Source organism: Hipposideros armiger, unplaced genomic scaffold (genome assembly GCF_001890085.2).
Source record: "Hipposideros armiger isolate ML-2016 unplaced genomic scaffold, ASM189008v1 scaffold_536, whole genome shotgun sequence".
NCBI classification, from domain to species: domain Eukaryota; kingdom Metazoa; phylum Chordata; class Mammalia; order Chiroptera; family Hipposideridae; genus Hipposideros; species Hipposideros armiger.
Window position 1 is genome coordinate 553,310 of NW_017731886.1, and position 15,535 is coordinate 568,844.

Genomic DNA, 15,535 nt, shown 5'->3' on the forward strand with positions numbered 1-15,535 from the left:
TAGAGCTATCTTATAGCAGAAACTACCTTAGTATTGGGTTATAGGAAAAGTCATGATGCATTTTTGCAATGAAAAGTATAGAAAAAATATATCATGACTTTTCCAACAACCCAATATTTAGTTAGTACAATTCTCTCACTAACTACTTAGGGTCCCAGGCCTTCCTATGGAATTTCCACTAAACCCTTCTGATTAGATTTGCCGACTGGAAACCTCAGGAATTAGTCTAAATAGTAAATACCAAATGAAGTCGAGGTTGAAACATCTGTTCAATACATGGATACTATACAGATCAATGAATGAGATATCTGAGCCCACTAATCTCTCTCTGTCCCTTTTATTTTTCCCCCACTACTAGAAAGGAGTTAAGCTTAATTATGACAATGCATTTCCACTGCTGGAGTGGATAGTGCCAATATGGCTAATGAGATTATATGTAGCTTATCTGTAATATTAGCCACAATTTTATTCAAGCAATATAAACCCATGCACACAGATTTAGACAAAGGGTGTAGCATCTTGCCTATGGGACTTTAGGTGAATGGATATTTCTGGAAGACCAACTGTTAATTATCTTGGGTGGAATTCTTTCCAAAATAAATCACTTACTTGCATGACTCTTTAAATAAAGACTATTGATGACTAATTTATTATTATAAATAATGTTATTAAAGCTTACAATACTTGGATATTCTTTAAACTAATATTTTCATGACTAGGAATTTATCTTTACTGAATAACCATAAAGGTGCATAAAGATTTGACTACAAGGATGTTCATATAAAATTGGTTTCATAAATGATTATTTATATACAGCAAGTCCCCAACTTACGAACATTCTAGTTGCAAACTTTCACAGATAGGAGTGGACCTCACATTATGAACATTCGTAGATGCGAACAAATCGCGGAAGTGGCTCACGGGTCCGCCGGACACTGTCACAGTTGTGCTGCTATGTGCTTACCGTACAGTGCGATAGTGCACAGTAGCACAGTGCTCAAGCAGAGCCCAGGGTGTCTGGAAGCAAGAGGAAAAGCAGTCATGATGTGGAGGGGACTGCTAGGAAGCGCAAAGCAATAACCATGGAAACAAAAGTGAAAATAATTGAGAGATTGGACCAAGGTGAAAAGATGGTGGACGTCGCTTGTTCTTATAACATGAATCATTCAACCATTGGCTTTACATTGCATATTTGTGTCAAAGGTGGATAAGACTCACTTTGTCAGACTTACGAACCAATCTGACTTATGAGTGTTTTCCTGGAACGGAACTCATTCAAAAGTTGGGGACTCACTGTAATGTACACTCAAAAGCCATTAAAATACTATAGATGAATAAATATGCAACATTTATAATATTTTTACAAAATGAATGTGTCACAATTTTACGAAAGGAAAATATGTTACTATGAAAATATTAATTGTGAGATTGTGCAGTGATACAGTGGTGACCTTAAGACCAACTGATGAACATAGAGCTGTTTGCTCTAACACATACAAAAAAACAGGCTCTATTATTGTCCTTTTCAGGTCTTGTGCCTAACTATTAAGATGTCTCTGCCTTTCTCCGTTGCTGTTGTGCTGCCTGCTCTCTTCTCATTATTGACAGTGCACCTGTCCTCAGCTGCCCTCCTCCATTTTCATTCTCTTCGAGTCATGTGATTGAGTAGGACGTCAGGAATCATTGAAGCCAAACACCTTCCGAAAGCTCAAGTCACCTCACTGACAACTCTGCCAAATGGCATCCAGCTGAAACTTGTACCCATCCACTTACAACTTGCTTCTTCCTCTGACTGCCTATGGCTTCTTTCAGTTTTGTGAATCTCTTATCTATTGGCTTGTTGGAAAAGTCATGATATATTTTTCTATGTTTTTCGTTGCAAAAATGCATCATGACTTTTCTGACAACCCAATATTTGTCTCCTTGCAATGTTCCCTTTTTGGTTTCGGTGATTGCCCTTGAGGCCATCCAAATCTAAACTCCTTTCTAGTTACAGTTCTTTTAAATATATCAAAATAACTCTCATGATACCCAAAGTCTTCTCTTTTTCTTCATTGTTTTATTCATTCAATGAATCATTAGTTACTCCTGATTTTGTGCTGGGTACTGCTCGAGACACTAGGAATATAGTGATGACTAAGACCAATAAGTTTCCTGCCCTCATCAAACTCACATTCTGTGAGAAAGACATAATTCAAAAGTAGCATTTTCCTGTGGAGACTATATATAACAGTGTGCATAGAAAAAATTCAGGGGAGAACAAAAGAGATGAAAAGCTTTCTGGGTAAAGAAAGCCAAAATTATAAAGTCTGTCCTCTAAACATCAGAGCCTATATATAGTTCATGTGTTTTCTCCTCATCAGAGAGCCCAGTGGATCTCAAAGTGTTGTCCCTGGACCAGCAGCATCAACATCTTCTGAGAACTTATTAGAAAGGCACGTTCTTAGGCCCTGGGCCTACTGAATCAGAATTTCTGAGGGTGGGGCCCAGAAACCTATGTTTTCACAAGCCTGCCAAGTGATGTTGGTATATGCTATGAGAATTGTGGGGCTAGCCCCTTGCTACTTAAAGTGTGGTTCTTACACCAGTAACAAAGGTGTCACCTGAAGGTACTAAGAAATTTAGATTGTTGGGTCCTACCCCAGGCCCATGGGATTAGAAGATGCATTTTAACAAGATCCTCAGATGATTCATCTGTACATTAAAGTTTGGGAATGCTTGGCTCACTGTTCTGTTGTAGTTTTCAGCCTTGGGTGCATAATAAAACCACCTGGAGATGTTTAAAGGATTACCTCCTGAGATTCTGATTTAGCTGGTCTGGGGTGGTGTCTGGATACCAGGGATTTTTCAAAGCTCCCCATGTGATTCTAATGGGCAGGCAAGGTTAAGAACCACGTTAAGCCCTCAACAGACTTTATTAACTTTTGTTTCTAACAGCTTATTTTATTTTATTTTATTTTATTTTTATTTTTTTATTGTGAAATAAACATTTTTTAAAATTAGTTTCAGCTGTACAACACAGTGCAATAGTTATACTTTTTACCCCTCAAAGTGACAACCCCCACTCCCTCCATCCGCCACCCCACTCTCCCCTCTAACAGCTTCTGTATGTGATTTCCAACCTTGTAGGAAATCTCAATCTTCAGCTACATTAATAGAAGACCATCCCAGGTAGGAGAGGTAAGTCTTTCACTTTATTCTAAATGAGTGTACAATAGATCCCGCCCAAAGCACTGCCTTTAGCTCTGGGGTCCCTTCAGTAGAAGAATGTAGGAAAACTAGAGAATGTTGCATGGGGTGGGACCTAGAGAAGCAACGCACATCATTCCTGTGAGAAATGGTTACAGGAATTTGTAACGTTTAGGCAGCCAGAATGATCTTTCTAAATATAAATCAGAGTTTACCACTCTCATGCCTGTCACTTGCCATTGCCCTTGGAAAGAAACCCAAGCCTTTACCAAGTCCCTACACAATGTGCTGCTGTGTACCTCACCCACCTCAGCTCATATCCTTAGGTCCTCTCATTTCCTACCCTCTCCAGCCATCGTTATCCCTTTATGACCACTGAGAGTTTTCCTATCTGAAAGTGAATTCACCTTCTGTTCCTTCTGCCTAAAGTGCTTCCCTCTTGGCTTTTTCCACGAGTGGAGCTTCAACTCCCACATCTCCTCAGATACAGTGTCTCCCCTATGTCCTCTGTCTCTCCTAGTGTCCTTCTGGAACAGGAGCCTTCACAGGTTCTCTCTGATCCCTACTATGATCTGTAATTATCTTGCTTACTTGTTAATTTTCTTATTTATTATCTTTTCTATAATGCAAACTAATAAAAATACATGCTACGAAAGTGAGGAGAGTTGACCACGATAAAGAGAAATACAGTGTATTCCTCCCCCAACACCAAGTGTTTCTCAGTAAGCATTTTTCTGAATAATAGTTTTCCTTCATGCTTATCTACATACTAAAAAGTTGACAGATATATTACACTTCATCAGTTATGTGTATTTCTGATGTGACATCATTCATTTCCTTTTTCTGTGTATTATTCGAGAAAAGATTATTTAAATACGGGGGTGCCAAAAAAATGTATACAAGTGGGCACTTTGGTCAGCGTTGCTCAAGCAGTACTTCACGATAATCAGAAGTGTCTGGACATTGATAGTAACCATTTTGGGCAGCTCTTGTAATTGCAGAAGTCAAATGTGACTTGTATTCATCTTTTGTTATTGGATTATATTGAGTATTACAATTTTAATAGTCTTTTCCTTTCTTAAAATGTGTATAAAGTTTTTGGCATCCTCTGTAGTTTTATTAATAATATGTGTTTAACAGAAATAGTCTCAGAGACACAGAGGAAAAACTGATGGTTGCTAGTTGGGGATGAAGGAGAAGGGGAAGGGACAAGACAATATAAACTGGCAACTACAATATGGCCTTAGGGATAGAAAAGACAGTCTGAAGAATATAATCAATAATGTAGTAAATATTTTTTAGGAGGCCAGATGAACTCATGTCTTGTTAGGGAGACCATTTCACAGATGGTATAGAGACCTGACCACTGTACTGTATATCTGAAGCTGATGTTGAATAATACTGTATGTCAACTATAATTATATATACATATAGGCACGGGATATGGAGTAGAGGGTGGGAATGGAGTCAATGGAATTGTAATAGATAAGTATGATATCGGGGGTGGGAGGGCAGTGGATGGGAGCAGGCGGGGTTGTCACTTTGTGAGGGATGAAAAGGGTAACTATTGCATTGTTTTGTACACCTGAAACTAATAATTAAAAAAATAAAAATAAAAATAAATAATATGTGTTTAAAACAATAAACCCAAAGTCTCTATTTTCCCTATATAAATACTTGTTTATTCAATAAATATTTTGATGATATCCAGGAACCACAAATAATATATGATTAACTATCTCTAATGTTCATATTAAAAAAAAGTAGCAAGCTTAGCACTCTTTATGAATCAGTTAAGAATTTATATGGTTATGATACAATCAAAAGTTAAAAGAAACAAAAACCTAAAACAATTGTGCCACAATTCACTTCAAAATAGCATGGATTCTTACAGCTCTAAATTATAGTACAACGATGCAAACTGCACGCTTGTCAAACCAGGCATGGGAGGGTAGGTAATTGGAAAGCTCCAAGTATTCCATCAACTACCTATTATTCTTGAACAAAGGAGAGTAAGAAAAGGTACATAACAGAGTTCTTTCTCCTGTTCAATTTAAAATGTCAAATTACTTTATTTTTTAACCCTCCTGACTAGAAGCATTCTTTGAAGGATAACCAAAAAAAAAAAAAAGAAGGAAAAGTTTCCTTCAAGCTCCATTTTCTTGAGTTAATTTTAAGAAAATAGAAGAACAAGATTGATTTGAGGACTTACTCATAATAAATTTATTCTGGCAGAAACCCAAACAGAAACTAGAAGTTTCACATTGGAAAATGGGATTTGATTGACATTTTGCTTGATATCAGTCTCGACAGTTTAAGAAAAATCAGTGTCTTAACATGGAGTGCCTTGCAAAGAAGTATAGAAAACCCAAAGGATACACCAAGATTCAGATTCCTTGTGATAAATGTTAGAAAGGTAAATTTGGACAGTGAATTCAATGATATGCTAAATTTTGAATTGTCTTTTTCTCAAATATTTAACTACAGCATGCAACTGGCTTCATAATTTCTTTATTGACTCTTTTATTGGATTACCCAGTATTGACCAGCTCCAGGATCCATGGCCGGAACTGCATTCCTGAAGTCACCAAGTTACGAGTATTGCAAGTGCACACAGTCTGATTAAATGAGTTAGCCCTTGTAGTGGACAATTAGAATTTGGGCACCTGGGAAGGCAAAATGACCAAAAGCACCTGTAACCAAAATAGCTCTACCTAGGAATTATTATTTATGCCAATATTAAGTGTTTTTAATTTTTTTCTGTGACAAGGGAGAAACTAAAATTATTGATTGATCTACATTTTTTTTTAAAAAAAGTAAAAAACAACAACAAAAAGAAATCGAACATGCCATTTGGCAAAACTCCAAGCCCAGACAGTAAATTAGAAATGTAAGATAAACTGAGTGGGAGAAAAATGCTACCTATAATTCTAAAGAAGTCCTTTAGAAGCCAGTATCATTCAACATCTTCATTGAAAGCTTCGAGTGGAGATTTTAATACTAATCAAATTTATAAATCATTAGGAGAATTAAACAATGTTTTTGAAAATTAGGATTAAAATAGAATATGAGCCCAAGAAGTTGAAAAATTGGTTAAAAAACAATAAAATGTTTCATTCAATAAAGGAAAAATGTGAAGTGGTTCACACAGAAAACAGTGATTACTATAAAACCCTAATGACAAGAGACCACCATAGAGCCTGAGAAAAATTAAGGATATCAATAATGTGTCACTAACATAAAAATTCTATACATTTTATTCTTCATTAAATATAGCATTTTTGTATGCAAAATTTCCATAGTAGTTTTATTTGTAATAGCTCAAAAGTGGAAACAATTCAAATGTACCTCAACAGGTGAATGAATAAACAAATTGAGGTACATCCATAAAAAAAAAGACTACTAAGATGTAAAAAAGAACATACTGCTGATACCTGGAACAACTTGGGTTGATCTCAAGGTATTTATGCTGAATTTAATAAGGCAATGTGAAAATGTTGTAAAATAATGTATAATGTATACATTATACATCTATACATTATACATATAGTTGGGGCTACTCCCCCTCCAACACCGCAAATAAGGTTGAACACGGCACCTTGAGCTGAGCAGTCGTGCAGTCGTGAGCTGCCAACTTGGGCCAGTGAAGCAACGTCCTCCACAACTAGACTGAAGAACAAAAGGACAGCAACTTATCTGTTCCCCTTCCCTCAATTCCCCAGCACTGTTCCCATCCCCCCAATTCCCCAATAAAAATCTTAAAAAACAAAACAAAACAAAAAAAAACTACAGTTTGCTCTCACTCTTTTTATCTTTTGTGCCTTAAATTTAACTCCTAATATTTCTAAACTCAGCATGCCCTTTCCTACCTAAAATATCTGTGTGCTCACTCTATTCTCATTCCACATATATATAATTGGCAGTTTTCTTTTTCTTGTGTCTTCCCTAAAAGGCCTACATTACTTACCACTTCTCTGACTGCTTTGATCAAACTTTGGCTGTGCATATGAAATGTGAGGCACTCTGAGAGGTATTAGTAGGACATTTGGGGAAAATGTAGACCAAGAACCAATAACTATAACTAAATGCACCATTTCACGTATTTTACTGTATATAGTTATCAAAAAGGTTTTCATGTGGCTTTAGGTAGTTTTACTAAAGAAAGGTATGGTTTTCCTAATTCACTGGACATCTACATGCCTAAAGGAGAGAGAACATATTATTGTATATACTTGGGTAGGTGTGAATGTGAAATCAATCACGGCAAGCACCCAGTGGTCTTTCATGGTTCATGAATCCTGTCACTGAGACATGAACTATGGGAAGTGTCAGATGAAGGAAAACTGGGCTCTATTTTATTAAAAATAGATCATTTAGTAATATGAAGGCTGTTAAAAACAAAAATATTTATATAAAAAAAGAAAATAATGCAGACTTGATCTGCAAATAAATGAAATGGAGCCTTCAGAACTCATATTTTTTACATGCAATGTGAGAATTTGGGGCCAGGCAAATATCTTGATGTCAGGCAAAGAAATATTGAAGGGATTTTCACTAGGAAGTTTAACAGTCCAAACATAAACTTAATTAAGTCCAACACTAAATTCTTGCTTTTCCCCCCATACAAGATTTAACTTTACCTGAGCCCTCTGTTCCCATCTTTTTGTGTTCAAAGAAAGAGGTAACCAAAAAGCAGATAAGAGCCCTGTCCATTCTTCTCCAGGATTCACATAAGATGACTTGATGGCCTCTTGCCTATTTGCCTCTCTCCCAAAGCCCCTTTCTTTTTCTTTGAGATAGTCCTCATTAATGACCTTTCTCCCTGTTGCAACACACTGAATAAAATCATCTCCCTAATTGTCTGTTGCATTTTGTCTTTCACACACCAAGAACCTGGTCCAACTCAGCTCATTTTATGGTAATCCATGTGGATGATGGCTCAGACCAGAAGCCTTAGAGCGACCCTTGGATTCTCTCTTCCTCTCCAACATCCCCATTTAATCTATCAAGAAATCCTTTTCATTCAAACATCAAACCATATCCAGGATCTAACCACCGCTAAACAATTCCTCTGCTACCACCATTGGTCTAAACCACTATTATTTCTTACATAGATTATTGAAATAATCTTCCCACTGGACTCTCAGCTTTCACCCTTCCCTGGCTATAGTACATTCTTAACCAACATCATAAGTGAACTCCTAAAATTCAGATCACGTCATTTTTCTGCTCAAAATTCCCCAAAAGGCCCCAAATTCCGTCAGAATCCTTACAATGGCCTGAAAGTTCTCTGAGATCAGGGTCCCTAAAATGTCTCTAGACTTATAACCTACCACTCTCCCTTGCTCACTTCATTCTGACAAAATGGCCTCTTTCATGAATATGGCAGCTACGCTCCCACCTCAGCAGCTTTGTACTTGCTGTTGCCTCTGTCTTTAACTCCCTTCCTTCAGATAGCTACATAGGTTCCTCAGTCAACTCCTTCAGGTGTTTGCTCAAATGTCGCCTTCTCAGTAAAGCCCATGTATTAAAAATTGTACATACAAACCAGCATTCCACATCTCACTGGCTTGCTCTATCTTTCCCAGAGCACTTCACTCCTTTTAATATGCTCTAGAATGTCCTCATGTTCATGTCTATTGTTTGTCTCTCCCTCAAGGAGGGAGAAGGAGTTTTATGTTTTATTCGTTGATGTATTTCTTAGCTCCTAACTCTTTTTCTTTGATATGTCCCTAGTGCCTAGAAGAGTATTGGCACACAGTAGAGAGTTCAATAAATACTTGTTGAAAGATTAACTGGCCAAATAACTAACTGACTGATAATGAATAAGTGGACATAACAACACAAGCTATCTGTTTAAAGTAATGATGAGTGCAGTAATGAAGCTGCACACTGATGATCAGGATTATTTTCCATTATGATTCTATTGGACTGTTTCCACATTATTACTCCTCGTTCTCTTTCCAGGCTCGGAATGTGGTAGGAAACCACTAGTATTACTGTGTACCTGGCACCATGGAAACCACTTATGCATGGCCATAGTCACACAGCCCTAAATAAGGAAATAATAAGGAAATGGCACAATCTAAGTTGTGGAACAGGCAAGAATATGTCCATAAGATAATTCTGCTTGTGAATTTGTTAGAAACTTGGGGGCCTCCCACTGAAGGAGTGTCTATCAAAACCTGTACTCCCAAGATCAAGCCATACGCTACTGGGGCATTTCACCAAGCCAAAAATGTCTGTTCAAGTCTCAACAAGAGCTGTACAGAGTGGCAGAATATGAGTTGAGGAAATAAGAATATGAGTTGAGGAAATAAGAAACTCTTCAGCTCTCCGTACTATTGAGAAGAGAGTCTTGATTGGGCTAGAAGAGAACCACAGATTTAATTTACAATTTCTAGAAATAATTCTTAAGGTTTTTTTTTTTTTTCCCCAACCAGTTCATTGTCAACTTCCCTATTACACTCATTTTATTTGACAGTGACTCAAAGCTCTTATGATGAATACCTGTGCATTCCAACATCAGGACTTTCCAATAAATAATATAAAGCAATGAAGTCTAAGAAACAACAGGACTTTAGGATCAGAACAGCTTGGTTCAAATCCTGCATCAACCATTGTTTATGTATCTTTGAGCAGGTTTTTAAATTTTTCAACCTTTTCTATAAAATGAGAACAATAATCTGTGCTTCAGAGAGAGGTTGTGAGGGTGAAGTTAGAGTCCTCCAGAGCCAGACACCAGGTGTCACTCCTAATAGTAATAAATGCTACTTCTGTTTCTTATCTTCCTGAGGTTTAGGAACACCAAGAAGTCTCCTTCATTCAAATGCCAACTGGGAATTAAAGAACTAATTGCAAAAAATTCTCCTGGTAGTTGCTTTCTGCCATAATTTTCTCTGTTTCTTGAACACTCCAATATTGTTCACACGGTTAAAATCAAAACCGGAGACCAGACTTGAAATTACCCTAAGCAGACAAAACCAATTTAGTCATACAAGCAAAGCTTAATTTAGCTTATTTTGCAAGACAAGCAAAGCTAACTTGACCTGGGTCATTTTTTGCGCATGACTATGAATATCATAAGTGGAAATTTAAATTGTTCCCCAAAATTGATATAAGGTAGGGCCGGCCCAGTGGCGCGTTGGTTAGGAGTTGGCCTGGGACGCCAGCTCTGAGCAGCAGGGTCTCAGTTCAGATCCCACATGAGGGCCAGTGACGCTGCGCCCTTACAGCTGAGATGGTGAACAAACAGCTCAACCTGGAGCTGGGTTGCCATGAGTCACCGGAGATGGTGTAGGCTGCAGTGGGGCTGGCCGGCAGCGGGCGTGAGCTTTGGTGAGCGGCCATCCAACTACCCGCCAGAGACTGCCTCACCCAGGAAAAGCGCAATGATAATACCAACATGGACCAGTGAAGCAATCCTCCACAACTAGACTGAAGAACAAAACGACAGCAATTTGTCTGTTCCCCTTCCCCAATTCCCCAACGCTGTTCCCCTCCCCCAATTCTCCAAAAAAATCTTTTTTTACAAAAAATTGATATAAGGTAATCACTAATGAATTCCCTCTCATTTAAGAAAATTCTAATATTGTAACCAAGCACTGTGAAGAATAAGCAGTCACTGTCTCCAAACTATAGAAGTACTTTATAACAATATACTTCTCAGTCTTGTTGTGTGTCTTGGTTTAAGTGTTCCCGGTTTGCAAACTATCTTTTTTGGTGTATACACAACGCATGTTCACCAATCACTACTTCAGTGATTCATTGGCTTTTACTTCTGTTTGTTTCTGAACTGTTGACACCACCTTGAAACCTTGAGCTCTGCCTGGAACTCTTTCCCCCATTTCATTACAGGCCTTATTAGCAAGGTATCTCAGAAAGTCCTTTCCATTAGTGGCGATTCCTTCTCTACTCTCTACCGTTCCCCCTATTCTTTAAACTCTATAGCATTATTAGTTATTTTGTTTATTGACTTGTTTACTTATTTATTCTCCTACCACCAGAATGTACATTCTTAAGAGCCTTGTCTGAATTGTTTACAGCAGTATCCCCAGGACTTAGAAGTTTGCCAGGATCATTAGTCGGTGCTCAAAAACCATTTGTTTAATGAAAGAATTAAAAGAAAGGATTTGTGGGGTGGCCGGTTAGCTCAGGTGGTTAGAGCGCAGGCTCACAACAGCAAGGTTGCCTGTTCGATTCCCACATGGGCCAAAGAGCTGAGCCCTCCACAACTAGATTGAGGACAACTATTTGACTTGGAGCTTATGGGTCCTGGAAAAGCACACTGCTCCCCAATAAAAATTTCTTTAAAAAAGAAAGAAAGAAAGAAAGAATTTGTATTTGATAATAAACCCTTTCTTTAAGAAGGAGCAAGTATCCGGGATGCTGATTGCTTACCAGGGAGCCTGGGGGTGTGCACCCCATCACCCTCAGGGGTCATCCCCCACAGGGGACAAGGGGAAAGGGAAACTTCATCTATTTCACAGGGATCCCTGCACCAGTCATGCATTCCTCACATTCTTTGTTGATGGACAATCCCAGCTGGGACAGCTGAAGAGCACATTAACAACTCAACAGCAAGAGCCTGACCTCTGAGAATCCTTTCCTACTCCTAAACTGTATTACTCTTCTTTTGAACCAAGTCCCACTCCTAAATTCAGCCAGATTTATGTCACTCAAACTTCTGACGAACATGCATTGTTTCCATCTCTGGGTTCATTCTCAGGCTCGAATCTAACTTTGCTTTTGGCATAAACTCTACCTGAGCCTCTTTATGTGGCTTGGGCAATTTGAAAGGATGGGGTGATGAAATATGAGAAAAAGAGAAGAAAAAGGAGAGTACTTATTATTTCTGTCCTTGTGATTATTTGAATACTGATTTCTTTGGTCCCATTATTGTTTCAGTCTATTAAGTTGAGTTAAAATGTATCTCCTTGGAATTTTCTCTAATATTGGTAAGGTATAAATATACATATTATCTGTGTATTGGAATACACTTTTTGTTTGTTTGTTTTTTCTTTTTTTAGTATTTAAACTGTTCATTGGTAGTATCCATTGGCTATTAGAATAGAGAGTATCCAATTTCCCAAATATCTTAGATTTCATGGACTTTTAAGGGTTGTGGTACACGAGGATCTGTCATGTTTTAATAATGTTCTTGCCACTGTGTACACAGACGAGTGTGGAAATAGAGATTTTGTCACAAAGAGAAACTATAAATTACCATGGTAGGTCTAAATCAGTTCACAGAAAAATAACTTCATAGTTATGTTCTAAAAAGATTCTTTTCCAACTTCTTGAAGTTTATTTCTTAACAAGCAAACGTAATGTAAAAGAGTGTCGTGACTATTTCAGGCATATATATTGTGTCTCTTAAGAGTTATATTACAAGATCTAGAAAAGCTAGTGTGTGTATGTCTATAATGACTGCAATTGAAATAATCAAGAAAAGGAAAAAGGCCAGTCTCGATGTTTCATGTCCTACTATTTTACAGAGTCATGAATGGCTTCAAGAGTCATGACAAGAGCTTTTCTAATAGCAAGCAGACAAAAAAAAGAAAAAGGAAAAAAAATAGCTTTTTGCCTGACACTGCAAGGAGATTATTGTCTATTTTTATCACATATTTTTCCATGAATATTGACTTTATTAATTTAATATGCATTCATTTACCTATTTTATTTTGTACATATGTAGGAATACTTCAGAATTTCAGGATTTCCCTAGAAAGTCAGGCTTGCATTGCTGTAATAGTTTTCATTTTCTGAAATATATATATATATATATATATATGTGTGTGTGTGTGTGTGTGTATATATATATATATATATATTAAACTAAGTGTCCAGAAGTTTCATTTTTAAGATTTACAGTTTACCAGAATTCTTTACCTTAATTATCATATGAACTGACAGTTCAAGACTGCTGTCTTACATTTTTGTATAGAGGGAAAGAAAGCAAAGCAATCTCTCTCACCCTTTTAAAAGTAGAAGTAGGTCTTAAATGCTTTGTGTTTTTACTCAGTTGAAACACTGATCCTATAAAACAAAAAAGATCTTGGTGAATTTTAATAACATTTAACTGAATGAAATATTTTTATTAATCACATGCAGAAAGTAGCATTTTCTTCTTGTATTATTTTATAAATATTTCATTCCTTACCAATCTTATTACTAGTGCTACTAATATTTAAAATGGTGTGATTTGTTATTAATAATAATAATTCTCAAAAACTATGAGTAAATAAAGGAATTGTTAAATTGGGCATCAACCTGAAGCTAGAGAAGAATTTCAACAAAACATGCCAGAAAAGCAAAACAAGAAATACTAGAAAACAAATCCCTATGCTGTTTGATGATTGAGATGATTCCCCCAATTTGCAAAAGAAGAAAGTTAGAAACATCAAAAGTAAGCAAACTCTGACCTTGACAGCTGGAAAGTTGGATGTATACATTAGCTGAACATTTTAAAAGCTGAAGTTCTATCACCGTTAAAGTGGAAATTCAGAAGATGGTGCAAATACACCTTGTATCGTCAGAAGGCGTTTTTATAATCAATATAGAAATGCTAAGTCAATTTTACTGCAAAGTGACTTCTTGTTCCTTTTCTAGCCCCATGTTTTGTTTATTTGGGTTGGTACGACCAAAAAAGCAAGATTAAAATGAGATAGGAGAAAAACGTTGTGGAGCATTGAGCAAGATAAAGAATTTCGGGAGAAAAAATTAGCCACGGATGTCCTTTTTACAAATGGAACATCCAGGGCCTAATTTGAAATATAAACATTTTTCGCATATATCAATTGGACGGTATAGGGAGGGGGAGGGCACAGATTGTCACAAATGAAAGCAACAGAATTAGACAAGCTCGAAATATTTTTCCAGCACTATTGTTTAAAGAAACTTTTTTTTTCCAATGAAAGTGTATTTAAGCATTCTCTTTAATGGACAATTTTTGAAGTGTGCATTGCTATGAAAGCTAAGCATTTCTGAAATGCTTTTGTTGAAATTGAAGAAGCAAGAGATTTATAGTTTAAAAGTTAATACTTCATTATGAAATATTAACATTTTTGTCTGGTTTCCAAAGAGATTCTACACAAAACAGTGAAGGTTGCCCAGAGGGAAAACTAGGGCTCAAGGTTCCAAAGTGAGTGGTGAAGTGAAAATCCAGGAAAATATGATACTAAGGAAAAATTAAATGCATTGATTTGATTAATACATTTACATGATGATTGGCAAGTTATAATCCAGGTTCCACTGCCCAATATTTATGGGAAGGGGTGCGCGGAAGGAAGATTCTGATAGCTTCTTCCTACTATTTATGTGCTGTGCAAAGCCAGCTTAGTGGGGGAGTGGTGAAGGACTGGGGCTGCATTAGAAAACATCCTCTGGGCCGGCTTTCTAGGCTTGCTTTGAACTCTTGTTCATCATTATTTTATGTGGCAGCTTGTCTTTGTGTTGGTGGAATGGAAAAGAAAAACACAGGAGACCGCCTTTAGGTTCTAAATCAAAGCTCTGCCCCGGATTGTTGGAGTGGCTTTTCAAAAGCAAAGCAAGTGGGGACTTTACAATACCTTGTTTCTGTGGACCAGGAGCTGAGGTTTCATTCTTATTTAATCCTCAGTAACAAAAAAAGTATTTTTCAACGTATCTTACCTGTACCCTAAAAAATCCCCAGTATTTTTTTTTTCTTTCCTATTTGGCACTTGGCGAAGATAAAGCAAGGTGGGGAAAACACTTTAAAAGGGAATCTACAGAGGGTGCGAGGTAGCGTCCCTTGTAGAATTTCAGAACCGGAAGGAACCCGGCCATTACCCCAAACACACCCTTTCTTGACAGTGTCCTGAAGGTCCCAAAACACTAAATCGGTTGCCTAAGATTCCTACTCAGAAAGTCAGTAGGAGACCTCGCCTCGCTGTATTCCCAGTGCTCCCTCGTTACACTGCCTTATGCTGCCTCTAGCGTTAGACCGAGAAGCTATAAGGAGGACTGGGGTCGGGAGGAAGGGAAGAAAAGCTGGAGAGGGTCAGAGATGCTCCTGACGAGGCAAAAAGTGAAACCTAAATCAAGATATTTGAACATTAGCCTGGATAAAGACAAGCAGCCTGCTTGTCCCAGGCAATGAACGCACAGAACAATAGCTACCACTGAATACCTGTGATGCTTACTTTCAATTTGGGAAGATCAGCCTAGGGAAGAAAGCTAATCGCTTCCCTTTCCACCCTCCAAGCCTTCTACACATCCAAGTGACTGTCGTTCCTCTAACATTTCGTAGGCTTGCTTGTTCTTTACGCGTATAACACACTTTTTCACGTGTGTTTTAGGTGTCTCTTTCCATTCTCTCTCCCCT